Raw genomic sequence first — 16,452 nt, 5'->3', positions numbered from 1 at the left:
TCCTTGTGAGAAACTGTAACAGAATCATGAATAGATATGGTCCACCTCACAAGACCAGCCAGCAAGGGCTGCATCACAACTTGGATGGCCAGCTCGGTCTCAAGCAGGGCCTCAGTCTCGGTGGAGGCATCTGTGAAGGCGGTCATTGCTGCAGCAGATGGCCCGGGGAAAGGTGGTTGTACAGAACCCTCCACAGTGGATTGCACATCCTCATGCCTCTAGGCCAGGGGTGCACCCTGAACACCCTCCTTGGGGCCCTCACCTGACCGTGTGGGCTGGCCTGCAATGGTCTCCTCCTCCACCTCCACCTCCATCAACCCTGATGACTCCAGAGAGTTTTCCACCCTTGATGGCCCCTGTGTGGCAGCACCCTGTCCCACAGCTGCTGAGGTGTCTCCCACCACAAGCCCCTCCTGGGACTTACCCTCAGCAACCTTGCCTGAGGGTACTGGTGCTCCCCCAGCCAAATCACTCTAAGAAGAGGAGGTGTCAAGAGTGAACGGCTGGCGTCTACAGCTGGGTCTGAAGGCCCTGTTCCTGGTTCTCTGCTCCAAAGTACTGCTTTCTCCATCTAGACCAACTGCAGCAACTGTGGAAAAAGTGGACAAAGATCATTGACATAAGTCAACAGTGACAATGCATGCGTGTTGTACAAAACATAAACAGTACCATTAATTAGGCACGGATCAACTACCACACACACACCGATGCAATCAGCATGAATACTGACACACAAGTGTAGGGACAACAATGACTCACAGTCAAGCCACACGCACATGTCAAATCGGAACATTGATGTGTCGCCACAAGCACATTGCAAGAAATCATGACAATGCACAATACCAATGCCAAAGTGACCCAAGCGTAACCCGAAGCCAGGGCCATGGGAAGGGCACCTGGGCTTATGTCTCACCAAAACACCCTTGCATGTCTCACAAATTCTGAGTGGGAAAGGCTACAAACAGGACGGCCATGAGGAGTCATGCATGGTACAGGGAAACTTGACAGCATTGGCCTACACAGTGACACAAACGTTTGTGGCCACAATGTGCCCAGTTGGGTCAGTGGCATTGATGCATTAGACCACTGCCCTCCTGGGGACCCCAACTGCCTTATGGAGCCCCACTAGAACTTCCCTGGGACACCTACTGGGGCCCGTGTTAAGCGTGGACCTTCATCTGCTGGCCTTGCTCAGCCACTCACAGCATCCAGGTCTATAGTCACACACCTTCTCTTTTGCCCTGGTACAAGCACAAAGGAGCCCCCCAAGACTACAATGCATGCAGAAAGTGGGGTCCGTGGAGCACGGATGCAGACAACTGTGGCACACAGCTGAGCCTGCTGCGACTCAGGCGATCTGGAGGGCATGGCCCTGCTAAATGGGTAGGTGAGCCTGGCCGAGGGTACTGACCGAAGGACCTGATGGATGTGTGGCCATGAGGCAATGCAAACCATACCATCACCGTCCAGGGTGTGGCCTTCATCCACCAACACTGTGCTATGGTCTGCTAGTGGCAAAACACTGTCTGTGGGTTGATGCACATCAAAATGACTTGTGACCCCTGAGCGGTGCAGGTAAGATGGCCACATAATGTCACATGCCCTGTGTCCGCTGTCTGATGATGAAATGGCACTGAGCACTGTGGAATTCACACATCACTCTATATGACTGATGGTCTTCTGGACATCTAACAATGGTCCACTCAAGTATTATGCCCTACTGTAGCAGGCTGCCACCTATAATATGAGTATGCAGCGAGGTTATAGGAGCTTAGGTGGGTGGACTGGGATGAGATCATACCCTTATGCCTGTCTGTGTGACCTCAGTGTTAGTGGATGGGCCAATGCTGCAGGGTGGCAGATCTGTTTTTCACGCATGTACTAACGTCCAGCTGGATGGGTGGTAAGAAGAGTCTGGGACCAGGCAATAACCTTGCAAGAAGGGTATGGCTGCTGCCCATGGACACACCATTGGTGTGGGGAAGGGGACTGCAGTCAGAAGCCAAACTCAGTAGAGAAGCGGGCACACACTCACTGTGTGTTGGCCAGGCCCTGTGGTCAGACCACCATCCTTGTAATCTCACATGAGCACTGGAGAATTGGGGAATGGCTGGCCTGCTCTTTCTCTGTACTACTTGGGGGGAGGGGAGAACCCATGAAAGGGGGCATTCCCAGAGGGGGCATGCCCTCGAGTCAACACCGTCCCAACGCAGGTGGCATGTAAATGCTTGTCTCAATGGCCATGGCCAGAACAGCATCCAACCTGAGATGTACCAAGTGTGCAAGATTAACCAGTGGAATTCAGGGAGCTAGACAGGCAGTCTGTCCTGCTGTTGCGGTGCAAGTCCTTGAGGGTAATTTGACGGCCAGGCACCCTTCTGTGCCTCAAGGGTACTCTCCAACTCAAAAGAATCCCCCCAGCATGCACATTTGTGTGCACACATTAGGTGTTGCATTGCCCTTGTCCATCCTGGGGAGGTGCAGACCCTAGTTGTGTCTGTGATTTGCAAGTGGAGGGCACACAGGACCCTTACACACTTTCAACAATGGGCCAGAGGAAGGCGACTATACTTACTTGCAAACTGTGTATCCTAGGTGACGACAGAGGAGGAGCACTGGCTAAAAGTGTCATGCCTCCTCATGGACAAAACAGGAGCACATTCCAGATAGTAGCCCATCCGGACTCCCAGTGCCGGCTTGCCTTATGGACATAACATGCATTCCTCAAGTCTAGCATCAGATGACCGGGCAGTCCAAAGGATCATGATGGGCACATGTGGCCAATGGCTCTGGTCTCTAGGCAAAGACCACACACCCACACTGTATGGCCCCAGGAGGCACAACACAGGTGCAGAGGGTTGGCCAGTGGGTACCTTGGTAGGGTGGGTAAACACTGAATGTGTGGGAGCATAACTGGACTGGGTACCAACCTGGGCATGCATGGTGCACTGCTAGGAACACCTTAGTTGTCAAACCACCCTGATCTATGCAAGACCACACAAGCCGGGCATGATTTGATTATGCACAGCATGGCCATGCAAGTGGCAGGAGAGTTCTCACAACACCTGCTTGGGCACCAGTACACCCAATCACATTTAGCAACATGCATCCCTGACAGTTTGACCTGTAAGCATGCAACACATACAAGTACACATTGCTGAGGTACATGCACCGATGCTGTTGTTCCCACCCCAAACAAATGCCATGATCACACGTCATCTCTGGCTCTCCATGCAATGGACTGACAGATCACATTCCTGTCCATGAGAGGTCAGTGCACCAACAAGACATTCCCAAACATCCATACACATGTGTCAGTCTCAGCTGCTGTCTGTGGATGATGAAATCTTCACTTGCAAATGGGCATTCCAATGAGGTGTTGTGCATGCGTGTCCCCCACATTCCCCCAACATCATAATCTGCCATCTGTACCTGTTAGAGCACTTGTTGTCACCAACTCAAATCGCATGTGCACAAGTGCACCAACTCACCAATAACGGACAGTGTGCATACCTATTTGTGTCCACTTCATAGATGTCTGCCATCACACACCCAGCAGAGGCAGGAGGCTGCAAGCCGTGTAGATCAGTGCAATACACATGCTGTGTACAGAAGGGAGAAACTGCAATCATGCATAACCATGCACGACACACATACAATGTACTGAAGTGCACCCCATGGGTACTCACCAGCAGCTTCCAGATGTGCTTGCCAGTCAGTGGAGGTCTGGGTAGAACCTCTCGAGCACTCTGAGTTGAATGGATGACATCCGATGGCAGCCCACATGGTGCACCTCCCCGGTGGTACTTTCCTCAAGGGCTGTCCTCGCCGTATCATGGCTCCGGTCCTTGAGCTTCTTCATGGTCCCTGCGCTTCTTCATGGTCTTGGTGGAATGGACTGCTACCCTCCTTCCCCCATGTTGATAGCAGCTGTGATTTGATCCCATATCCGAAGAAGTCTGTCTTTCCTGAGCTGTGATGCATTGCTGGATTGTAGACCGAATCATAATTAGCCAGGACCTGATCCACCAGGATGCCAACTACAGTGCAGGTGAAGTTGGCAGCCCTCTGCCTCACTGCCATGGGAATGCTGCTCGATGCCAAGGAGGAGAATGGCACAGACATGGCAACTCCTGAGGCTGGTGTGAGTGACTGGGTCCTGACAATCTGCTGTGGAGCTGTGGTGGTGCTATAGAGAGTTGGAATTCACAAGTAGCCAGATGAGGTGGTCACAACACTGGAGAACAGGAAACGGCAGAACAGCTGGCACTCCAAGTCAGTTCTGGTGGGCAGCAGGCACTTACACTCTGCCAGGCAGCAGCAGATGGTGTGCTTTGGAAGCAATACAGGGCAGGAGGAGGCAAAGATAATGGCACAGGGGCAGGAGGAGGTTATGTGTTCATGTTCCATCTGAGGCAGCAGATAACATAGTAAAGGGCCTTGGGGCGTAAATTACGTGCTATGTGCTGCACACAGCACACCTACATGGCACGAATATGCTGCACACAGCAGTGAAGAGGAGATTTAAGAGGTGTGGCATGGATTACCAGTTGTGCACGAGAAGGTACAGAGACAGAGGTTTTACTATCGCTGACACACATTTGGGAGTGCTTATAAAGCCGTTGCCTTCAAATTATGGGTACCGCATTTTGGGGGTTTGGTGTGCCATATGGCATCGCTTATGCATTTATTTGGTTGAGGTTTCCTCTACACATTGTGTACCGCATTATTTGGGTTTGGGGTACCTGAACGGCATTGCATATGCATTTATATTTTTGGGGCCGTAAATGCTTTGCATACAGCATTTTTGGGGTTTTGGGTGCCTTCGAGCCTTGCTGGACAACTCATCTATAGCCTATATTTTTTTTGTGTGTCATTTTTTCAGTGTAGTACATTCCACATTTGTAGTGTCAATGGAGCGCGCCTTGGTAATTTCCATGTTGCACACGCTGCACACATGGTTGCGATGCATGTGATTATGACCTGCCACGTATTTTGAAGGGGGCAATGTTGCATTGGTGGTTGGGGAGATCGGGACAACACATATGCATGTATGAAATTTTGTTACGCAGATTTACAGGTCCTCATTTTGCAACAAGAAACGGTCTGAGTAGAGTAGGGGCTCAGTGATGATGCACAGACCTACATCCTTCCACTGGTGGGAATCACTCTCAATCATGTCCTTGTGTATGTATGTACTCTTGATTCCACAAACCATGCCATGTTGCACAGCCTAATATGCCCAGCCATCAGAGGCATTGCTAGGGAGTGTTAGGGGGCTATAGCCCCGGGTCTTTTGGTTGTAGCCCTGGATAGAATCTCAGGGTCTACAACCAAAAGGCTAGCTATCCCCGAGTACTGATAATCCTAGCATTAGTGCAGCCCAGGATCTTTTCCAGACCTAGCAACACCCCTGCCAGCTATGATTGCACAGGTCACCGAATGCCATTGATATGTGCTGTACAGCTCGCAGTGTGCTCAGCCACAATGTGCGATGTATGTGTGGCCAGACATTTTGTGTCTGTATGCATTGTAATGCACATATGCATGTTCTGCCAGGTACTCATACCACGGAATGTGTTTGTCTGTCACCAGTGAAGGCTGGGTTGTTGTGCCCCGTGAGAATCCCAAGGTGTTGCAGGCACTCCTCGGTAGGGTTGAAGACTCTTCTCCTGACTCTTCAGACTCTTCACATGAAGCTGCTGAATCAGATATGGAGGACCCACTGAGGGACATGGAGGGCTCCCAATGGGCAGTCCGGATGGGGCTGTTGAGTCCGAGGAGGTCAGCCAGGGCTGGTCAGTGGAACGCCTAGCATCTATGGTGGTATGGGCTGCAAGATCACCTTCACCTGTGTTGGAATCTGCAGTCAACAACAGGGGTCACACTGTGATGGGCCTGCACCCCAGCATTACACATCTGTCAGCCCTGCACACATGGTGGTCGTGTGCACGTGTGCATGACGGCCAGTCAGAGTGGGAGCAGATGCTGCGCACGACCATCTGAAATGGCGAGATCATGTTGGAAGTGGCCAGGGATATCAATCGCCTAGCTGAGAACATCTCCTCACCGGCTGCACTGTATGCACATCAACGGCCTCTAAGGACCACCAGCAGCGGTTGGTGAGCTTGAGGAAGACACTGCATGCTGGGATGCAGTCCTCAAGGTTATCCCACAAACTGGGCATTGAGGGCAACATCAAAAGCCAGCAGGCTGATCTGGCATCTCTGTGGGATTCCCTGCATTGAGATGCGGTGCCACAGTGAAAAGGCCTGCACCTGGAGATGTTGGTGTGTTGACCTCCCGTCACGGTGAGATGGAGGGGCTCACTGCATTATGAGCTTTTGGCAACAAGGTCCCACCTCCGCAGAGATGGATGCCTTGAGGCAGACGCTCTCCCAGCACGCTGATGCATCACAAGGGAGCACACATGCAGACTCTATGGCCACTCGGGAGGAAGTTCATTGTGACCTCTCCACCATGGGTTACTCATGTATGCATCTGTAACAAATGGCCCTAGCCAATGAAGATCAGGCTTTGGTACTGCATTGGCAGGATGCACCATCACCACAGTATCCACCACAGGATGGCAGTCCCAGACCACCCGCCCCACCTTTACCACCTGTGCCCCGATGCCCATGAGTCCATGGAGGAGGTAGGATTTTATTTTTATTTCTGTTGACTTCTTTTGTTCACTTATGTCGACATACCACTCCCTGCGAGGGTGGACATGTTTTGATTTACCGCCATCCAAGACAGACTCTTTTTCTTTTATCTTTTTTTCACCATGAGTGATGTGCCATTGCCCATTGCAAGGCCTTCCTGAGTGGGGGACTGGACATGAAGCCATGTGCATTGGAGTCAACTGCCATTGTTAGGTGGACTGCAACAGCCTCAAACATACAGGTGCAGATAGCAATCTACATTGATGAATTACACCTCTAGCTGGTCCAATCCAATGTCCTATGTTGCAGGTATCTTGCCCCATCCAGTACCTGCACTCCCTGGGAGGTTCACCCAGCACTCTTTTTCCACCCTAGTCCCATACCATCTGACAGAAACTGACCCTCCATTCACTAATGCAGAGGCACAGTGTTAGATGGCGGTGGTGAGGGAATCACCGCAGAACATCTCTGCCAACAGGTAGGGTTGTACACTGTCAATCATGTTCATGGCTGGTGACATTTGCACTGCAATAGTGGCATGGAGTGGCACACATAGGGTTTACATGGATCATGTGATTTGGTGATGGTGACTGTCACTAAAGATGTGAGTTGGTCTTCATGCCTGTGGGTGTGGGTGCCCCCTTGATCATCCATGCCTGTGCTTTGGCTTTCTGGTTGCACTTCCATAAAGGACACCAAACTCAGGATGCTGTGCTGCATATAACCTCCTTGACCCATCGGCATTCTTTGACACCACCAACAACGGCATCCTCATCATCAGACTCCGCTATCTAGGCATCAAGGACTCTGCATTAAGCAGGTTCACCTCTTACCTCACTGACCATTCACAAATTTCTTCCTAACACCCTTCTCCTCTCACCCCTTGCCGTGTCTCCAACAGGGCCCTGAAGGAGGACTCCCTAAACAACTTACTTTTCAACCCTTCCCTACCCTTATCTGCTCACATGAGCAGTCCTGCTACAACTATGCAGATGACACCCATATCCTTCCCTAGGTCCCGAAGACTTTGGCTACTCCTCATTGTGACCTCACCTTGGACCACACAGATTTCAAACAACTGCCTGGCAGCTAACCACCTCCTCCAAAATCCTGGTAGAAGCGGAATCATGATTTGAGATGATACACCATTCTTCCACCAACTCACCCCCTGGCTGTTCTCCCTAGACCCGACTCCCACAGCATCCAGCTCAGTTAAGAACCTGGGATGCACTGTGGATTCTGAAAGATCACTCGCTTACCACTTTGATGCTGCTTTCAGATCCTGTCATCTACACCGCCACATCCTCAGATGATCCTCTGCTTTTTCATTCTGCCCTCACTGAGTCATGGCAATGTTGGCAATCATCCTCTCTTGCCTAGACTGCTCCTATTCCATTTACAAGGGTGCTCCTGACTATAAGGTCAGAAAGCTAAACAATTCCAGTACAATGCAGCCTGCCTCATCCTTGCACTTACCTCCAGGGTACACATGAATCCTGCACTCCGGGTGCTCCACTAGCTTCCCATTGTCTGACGCACCGCCTTCAGGGCCATTCGCATCACCAATGCGCTACCCACAAGATGTGCCTTTTCTTCCTCCAACACTGACTCACAGACTACCAACACAACAGAAACCTCCCATCAGGCTCTGCACCACTCCTTGTGTTCCCTTCTCTCAATCCCACTCAAATTGTATGTACCACTTTCTCTGTCAAGGCACTCACACTCTGAAATTCCCTTCCACTCTGGATCTGCCAAGTGTAGGACCACCTTACCTTCCAGAAGCCACTAAACACCTGGCTCTTCCTTTGCCCAGCCAGTCAAAGGCCACACCCCGTGCAATGTTCCAACCAAGAATGCCTGGCTGGACCCACCCTGCTGGCCCATGGCAGTGTTCTACTGTATGCCATGGCTGTGTTTGTTTTGGCCAGCAGAGTGCCTGGCCAAAGGATGTTCATCAGTTCACCTGTACACGGATGGCAGGGCAGCCTGCCCATATGTCTCCCTGCACTCAACATGACCGATTTAGAGCACTTGGACCATCTAGAATTGTGTTGCGTGGTACATGTGGACTCTTGTCAACCTTGTCCTGTGTTACACATACAAGTCACTTGTTGTTTACTGTAAGTTTTCTGTGCATTTGCCTGAGGTGAGCAGGGCCAGGTTCATGGGTGCAGAGGGAGACATGGAGATGGGAGGCTGGCGAGCCATTGCTTTCAGTTGTTGCATGGCACTCAGTGGGGTACAGGGGGACACATGGTACAGTGTCATTGTGTGCAGGGACGTGTTACCTGATCTGACCTTGTGTTTTCCTTTCTTCTGAGCCATTCTGCTAGTGCAGATAGTTGATGCTATGCAAGGACAGAGGGCTGTGGAATACCTTCATGCCCCCCCTCATCAGTCTAGGCTGGTTTCAGCACCTACGGAGCAGTGCATTGCTACATGACTGAGGACAGCTGGAACATACTTTCAAGGGAAAACGCTGAGGTGAGATGGGCATCTTTCTTGTACTGAACTTGCACTTTTCTCAGTCTGTATGGCTATTTGTATGAAGATTTGTTGTATGGCCTGTATTGTTAGCAGGGAATGGAGTAGCCACTCCACCTGTATATTAGGGTGAGACACGCATAGGCTGGCCAGAGCAGTTACCACACGTGTTTGTTTCTATTTATTTGATATGCTTGGGTTCTCCTGGGTGTTGTTGGGGGTCTGAGTGCACAATTGGTGGAGAGCATGTGAAAGTGGTAAGAGATTTCATTGATTGTGTTGTGTGCTTTTGTGTGAGTGACAAGGATACTGTTGTTTTCACTTGCTATGACTGGGTTAGTGGTTTGTGCACTTGATTTGATGCTTATGGACACGCACCGTTTGCCTCTCCCAGACACACATTCTCAGGGTGTTGCTATGGGCGAGGCAGATTAGCCCTGATTCAGAATTGAAGGGCATCATGGATGTGGCTTCACTGTGCTTAGAGAGGCATCAGCTTCACCTCACTGATGATCCCCAACAAGGGTGAAACACGTGTATGGGGTTGCTGGTGGTACTCTCGTTCAGGTTGGAATTGCCATTGCATTTCGGTGCTGGACTGCCCCTGGGCAGGACAAAGACTGATATGCAAATGGATATTTCCCATCTGTGAAAGGCACAGTGAGTAAAAGCAGTGGCTGCGAACTCTCAAGTGGTTAATAACCACTGAACAGGTTATCAGGCCTTGTTCTGTCGAGAGAGGGGCGCCCGCTACCTTTGCAAACTATGCTCCACAAGGGCTGCTATTCAGGTGGAGTAGGTTTGCACAACCTGATTGCATGCATCCTGTCCCTGTGCAATTCGGCCTGCCAAAGAGATGGATAGTGCCAGTGGCTGATAATGATGTCCCTCCTGCAACTGTACTGGTATGCCATGCTGTGTGGCAACATTGTACAGGACACCAGATGCCACAATGATGGTTAATACTAGTGGTGGGGCATATAACAATATGCTGCCAGAGTGGTCAAGGGAGCAGAAGGGTGACTTGAGCACCCTGAACGTGTGCTCCACTATGCCCCTAGTGGCTATGGATGCTCCATTATACCTTACCTCAGCTGGGGTGGCAGGATTCCAGAATGGTGTGAGCAGGAATGGTGAGAGTGTGTAGGCACTGTCCCCTGCAAATGTGGACATGGTTATAGCTACCATTGATTGTTATGGGCTGCTTTTCCATGTGTCATGTGACTGCTTGCACGAGCGTGATAGTTGATACACACCCATGAGGTAGGTGTTGCCAAAGGTTCCAGATGCAAGGGCCTAGTATACTGGAGAACATCGGTAACTGAAGATATCAGGTGTGGTTTCGGTAAATTTGCATTCACATGCATGATAACTACCTTTGCATCGCAGATGACCTGTGATTCATTTAATGACAATACTTCTGGTTGCGGTACAGGTGTTTGGTCGCTTGGGAGGGGGGAGTAGCGCAACATGCGTAAAATCAATGGCTCCCAGTACCCGTGGGAAGTGTGCTATGGCATTATACTTCTAGCACAGTCTCTGCCTCACCTGCGGCATGTAAATGTGTCTATGCACATGTGATATTATGCAGTGCAAGATCTGGTGTAGGCACCGGGCTTGTATGGCCTGCAATATGCCCCTAACAATGGCAGAAATGGGCTGGAATGAGCCTGTAGCCATAAAACGTAGGACTGTCAGCACCATCTCCAGGGTTGTGAGTGCATGGGAGCAGATGATGGGTGATGAAAGGTCTTCCTCCTCCCTGACCATGCCTAGGATGACATGGGGAGGGAATCACTACCTTGAATACACCTTGTGATCTGGCATCCCAAAAAGCGTTGTAGAATGATGGAAAATCCTGTCCCTCACCAACCTCCTCCTCCTACTTCCATGAACATGTACAATCGCTGCCACTACAGCGGGATTCATCCTGGAAGTGCAATTTTGTAATGCAGTGCGTGCTTTTATACATGGCCTTTGTGCTTTGTATGTTGCGTCGCGTATCATGTAGTGGTGAGATCACAAGGTTTGCGTGTGCCTTTTTTCGCTCTGGGAATTTGTGGTTGGTAATCAATGAATTGGGTTATTTTTACACTGGTTTGGGCTTGCTCTTTTTTTTACGTGGCATGTCGCTCAACACTCCCACGTTATGCCTCGTTCATCCTGATTTTGCACAAAGAATGGGGAATATGCATGTTCAATAACCTATTTCTTTTTTTAAAAAAATGTATGGTTTATCACAAACGTTTATATGATAAAAAAAGCAACTCACATCACATTTGATTCCTACATAAGATAATAAAAGAGATCCAATTCATTGTACTTTCTTCCAACCCATACCTCTTTCTCTAGTCGCAACAAATCCCTTTTTCCTTTTAGATGCCCAATGTTAGTCTCACTCATTGTTCTCAGCATCTTCAATCAACATCCTCACATTCCTGCTAATATTTCCATTCCCATTCGGTTTCCATGCAAATGCTGCTTTCAACAACTGGATCACTCCAAACATCATGGAGTTATTTTCACGTGGCAAGATCCATTCCCATATCACGTTTACCTCAGGGGAATATCTACCTTGAGTAAGATTGCCCAGAAGACGAGTACGCAATGTTGTCAATCCAGTACAAGACAAGCTGATCTGTTATAATAATTCCTCTTTTCATTAGAGGGACACATTCTGCAAAAGTCATCTGAAACCAAGCCATACCTATTCACAATTTGCCTACCAGTGAGTGCAGACCTGCGCAAAGACCGATCCATTAATCGGCGACATGAGATTTGCGTGCCGCAAAGTACCCTTTTTCACGCAATGTGCCTTTGCGGTGCACAAATCTTTCTATGAATCGGGCCATTAGTCACAGTTCGAATAAGGGATTTACAGGAATACATGGTCCACCATTTGGTAGCAAGGTGGAGCACTCAAACTGTGCTCTGCTGAAGGTAGGTGGGCTGGCTCCAATTGCAGTAACACAAGATGCAATCTCAAAAAATCAAAAGGGTCTTAGCAATTTTTTTTTTTTAATCGTCCCATTCACTAATAGAAATATATCACACAGTACACTTTATAAAAACTATGAATAATAAGTAGACAAAAAATAGCAAAGCTTCATTGACTTTAAAGTAAATTTCACAATTAGGTTTAAAATAAAATACAAGGGTATCTTACTCCAATATATCACTCAAGCGATAGCAGTTGCTGATAGCGTCTCCAGGACACTCTGGACAGAAATATATGGGATATAGTGTCCCCTCTTGTACATTGTAAGGATATTGGAGGTCACCGAGGAGTTCCTTGACTTATAGATCTGAGTTCCTTTAAAAGGTCACAAAACCCATAGGAGACTTGCAATATCCTTATATCTACACCACAGGACGCGTTATTTCTTTGAAAACATAATCACACCGTTGTCTCCTTTGATATTTGGGGACAGATTACAGAAGCTTTGCACCGGTGCAAGTGCAAAGTTGCACGGTATTAGCACTAGGGCAAAGTTTGCCCTATTTTTTAAAACACTAGGACATATTGGGAAACGACTGCACCATGACAAGTGCAATTTGGCATAGTGTAGGCATGGGGCAAAAATTGTTCTTGGGCAAAAAAGATAGATTTTCACTGCATGATTGCAACAGGGCAAAGTTTGCCCTGGTGCTAATACGGAATGGTATTAGCACTAGGGCAAACTTTGCCCTGGTGAAAAAAACACATCCAAAATGTATCTTTCTTGCACTAGGGCAATTTTTTCCCAGGTGCTTATACAATGTCAAGGTGCATTTGTCATAGTGCAATAGTTTTCTAACACGTCCTAGTGTTTTTAAAAATAGGGCAAAGTTTGGCCCAGTGCTAACACCGTGCAACTTTACCCTTGCACCGGTGCAAAGTTTCTGTAATCTGGCCCTTGGTGCCTTATTTAGAAATGCGTTTTTTCAATGTGAAAACCCCTTTGACAAACGCTTTGTAAATCAGACCTGGTCTAATGTAAGAAATAGTCCAATTGTTGATATGTTGGACACATGTACAATCCATCGATCTGGAAAAACACACCTACACACAACTTTTCACGTGTTACAAAGAAATAGTGTGATCATCTTACTACACAATCCATTTGAAAGCTGGCTGTTTGGTTCCTAATAAGCAGTACCATGCACATTTTGTAGATTCCTGCTTTCCTATGGTAAAATGGTAAATCCACGGGGTGCACTAAATAAATATACCAACAAATATCTCCATGTGTATCAGCTGATGGATATGACTTGACAAATAAAATGGAAAAGAAAGGACCCTGAAGACCGTGCTGTGGCTTTGCAATGAGAGGTTTTACTAGCAGTTGGAATCATACTGGGCATTGCCTTTCAGCCAGTGTGTGGGGTGGGGGGCGTGGGCTGTGGCGGCAGCCACTCTGATGTCGCCACTTGATTGTGATAAGAGTAGGCATGGAATTAATTCGTATGACACGTCCGGCGCTGCAATACGAGTATTAGGCACAGGTCGCCATGCGTACGCATGTTGCAGGCTTCCATGCATTCTAAGCCTCTAGCAAGTTCCTAGGAAAGCTGGACCCTAAAGAGCGTGTAGGAATTCGCTGTGGGTACTACCCACCGCGAGTCGGCTTGGTCTTGTACCAAGACAGAGTACTCAGAGCCCAGCATTTTAGCCGGGGTTTGGGTCATAACGAGTTTGGTCGTTTGACCTCTCTTAATACTGTCAAACACAGTTACCAGAAACGGGACGGGTCTGCTAGATTTAGAGAGATGCATAAACTGCGATTTTGTAGTCCACGGCACCCTATTGGGGTGATGCGATATTACCCATGCAGTAATACAGCACGTAGGAAACATTTTGTGTTGAGGAATTTTTCTCATCAGAAAAACCATTGGGAAAATTGAGAGGTTCGGTACGAATCTAGGAACTTGCCCTGATAAAAGTCCACTCCAGCGCTATTAACGTTAGAAAAATGGACTCATGTCAACAGGACAGGTTTTTTAACTAGCGAAAACATGGACACTTCTGGTACTGGAGACGGATCAGGTGGTACGCAATCACGCGGTTGATTTAAACTTCTATTCTACGTGGGACGGTTCCTAGCGCGTGCCATAGCCGCCATTTGTATTTGCCTTCGATCCACGTGGGTGTGACTAAAACTCGAGGTGATGGGACGCTGACTATTCTTGTTAAGTCGTATCTTATAACGTCACATTACGTGACGTTACGTCACAGTATGCAATATTTGGGAAGTGCTTAATTCCCCCGTGGGTGAGATGGGAGCGCTGTGTCGGTGGATATGGCAAGTGGAGGAAGGAAAGCGCAAGATGGCCGGGGGTGGAGATAATGGAAAGAGAAGAAGGAACAGGCGTCATTGCGCACTATCTAGACTGTCATGTTTTGAATGGTGTGGGATCGGGGAGGTGGCGTGCAAACTCGGCACAACTTTATGGTTACATGCCACTATCTTAATTGTGAATTCTATGCTACAGAGAGCAAGTGTGACGTGCGCTGCGATTCAATGTGCACTGTTTATCTCCTTGGCACATCAATGCCCATGGAGGGCAGTTAAGTACACTGGACGCCCTCCTAGACGAGTAAGCCCGTGCTTATGCTACAGCCCCCCACCCCCACATCCACCCCGCACCCCAGGGCTGTGCCAGGCATTCTCTGGCTGAAGCTGCGTTAATTATCCAGTCAGTCAATATTAGCGGGACGACACCGCTTTTTACATAGGATTAAGCAGCCATCAGACTCTTCCATTAGTATATTCCTGCTCACGAAGGAGCCTTCGTTATACATTTAGTTTTCCCGCGAGGGAGCCTCGCAACTGCTGCATATATTATGAGCGGACTGGGGGAGAAGAGCACACCCGGCGCCTCTTTTCTCCCACAAACAATGGGGCGGGGGGCTTTAGAGCTTCTAGCGGCTCTGGGGACCACGCACGAGGCGCTCTTCCAGCCCCAAGGCCCTGCAGGTGTCATAGAGCCCCTGGCAGGGGCGCTATCAGGCCTCCCGAGCCACTGCCAGGTCGGTAAGTGTGTGTTGTGGTTTTTGCTGATGTCTGAGAGGCTTCCTGGAGACAGGCGTTTGCGTGGGCCTCCCCTATTTAAAATATAGACTTTGGGGCCAGATTTCCCGGATCCGGAATCAGCAGAAAATGTCTGTTCCGGAAAAGTCCATGTCCAACCTTCAATTCGTGTATTGGTTCTGTGCCAAAGCTGGGATTCAAAGACACAAAACCACTTCAACATCTGATCAACATCTGATCAAGAGTGTTGCACAAACACTTGTTAGGATGGATTGTACTCTGGAAGTATTTAAAGAGATATTTTTATGTTTAAAAGGTGTGCACCTTTTATAGTTTCCTGGCAATATTCTTGCTTAAGCTTCTGAGAGGAAAATGCTTATTGGGAGGGCGATAGTAAACGTCCCCCCTTTGCGTCCCTCCCAGCAATACCGAGCCAGTCACTGGCACGTATGGGGAGGGCAGACAGACGCATAGGCCACCTGGTCGCGGGTCCGGCTGGGCGTGGATTAGTTACAGGCAATAACTAGTGGCCTGTGAACAAGAAAGAGAGGCAGCCCGGCCTGGTGGGCACACTCCCTGATTTAAGAACAACTGGGTCCTAGTGTCCACCACTCTTGTCCTGTTCTCTATGCCATCATATCCCTTCTTTTGTAGGGTGACCCGATTTCCAAAACGAAAAACCGGGACGACCAACAACATAAAAGAGGGACTAACCATCACAGCCCACCAATTACTGCCCCTCCCCCACAAGCACCACCCAATTATATTTCCAACTGTTCTCCTTTCTATAAACTGTATGTGATCTCGTTTGTGCAGTTTTGTCTGTGAATCTTAGCATGTTAATTCAAAACAAGTGTTTGCTATAATTGATATTGCATGGCTTGCTGTACACTGATTTCCAAGCCAGTCTCTGTGGCACAGTCAGTAAGTGTTGGGACTTGTGCCTGAAGGATGTGGGTTGGCGCCAATGCTTCAACTTCAAAATTCTAATAGTGTTGTAAAAAATATTTGCAATTTTAATTACCGGAGCCACCCAACCCTGCAAACCCCGGACTGGGTTTCTAAAATGGAAAAACAACCTGGACCCCTGGACGGAGGGTGATTTCCCCGGACTGTCCCGGGAAAACCGGGACGTCTGGTCACCCTATTCTTTTGCCAACTTTCCACCCTCGTTGCCGCCGTCCCGCTCCGTGTCTTTCTATATCGGCCTCCTTCCCCCTCTTTCATACCCTCAATGGCCCCGCTGGCACCTCTCTCCATCCCTCTGCCTCTCTCTTCCTTGCCCTTCT

The 16,452-nt window shown here is 48.9% G+C and overlaps 1 protein-coding gene across 1 annotated transcript in view; it reads right to left on the bottom strand.

The window, feature by feature from the left end:
- The window catches only part of PITX2 (paired like homeodomain 2), a 99,207-nt gene that overhangs the window by 73,380 nt on the left and 9,375 nt on the right, over positions 1–16,452 (bottom strand). The gene's annotated exons all lie outside the window — the stretch shown is intronic.

Source organism: Ambystoma mexicanum, chromosome 6q (genome assembly GCF_040938575.1).
Source record: "Ambystoma mexicanum isolate Mex_15411 chromosome 6q, UKY_AmexF1_1, whole genome shotgun sequence".
Taxonomy (NCBI): Eukaryota; Metazoa; Chordata; class Amphibia; order Caudata; family Ambystomatidae; genus Ambystoma; species Ambystoma mexicanum.
Note: the sequence above shows the minus strand (reverse complement) of the source record. Positions and strands in the feature narration are given on the sequence as shown.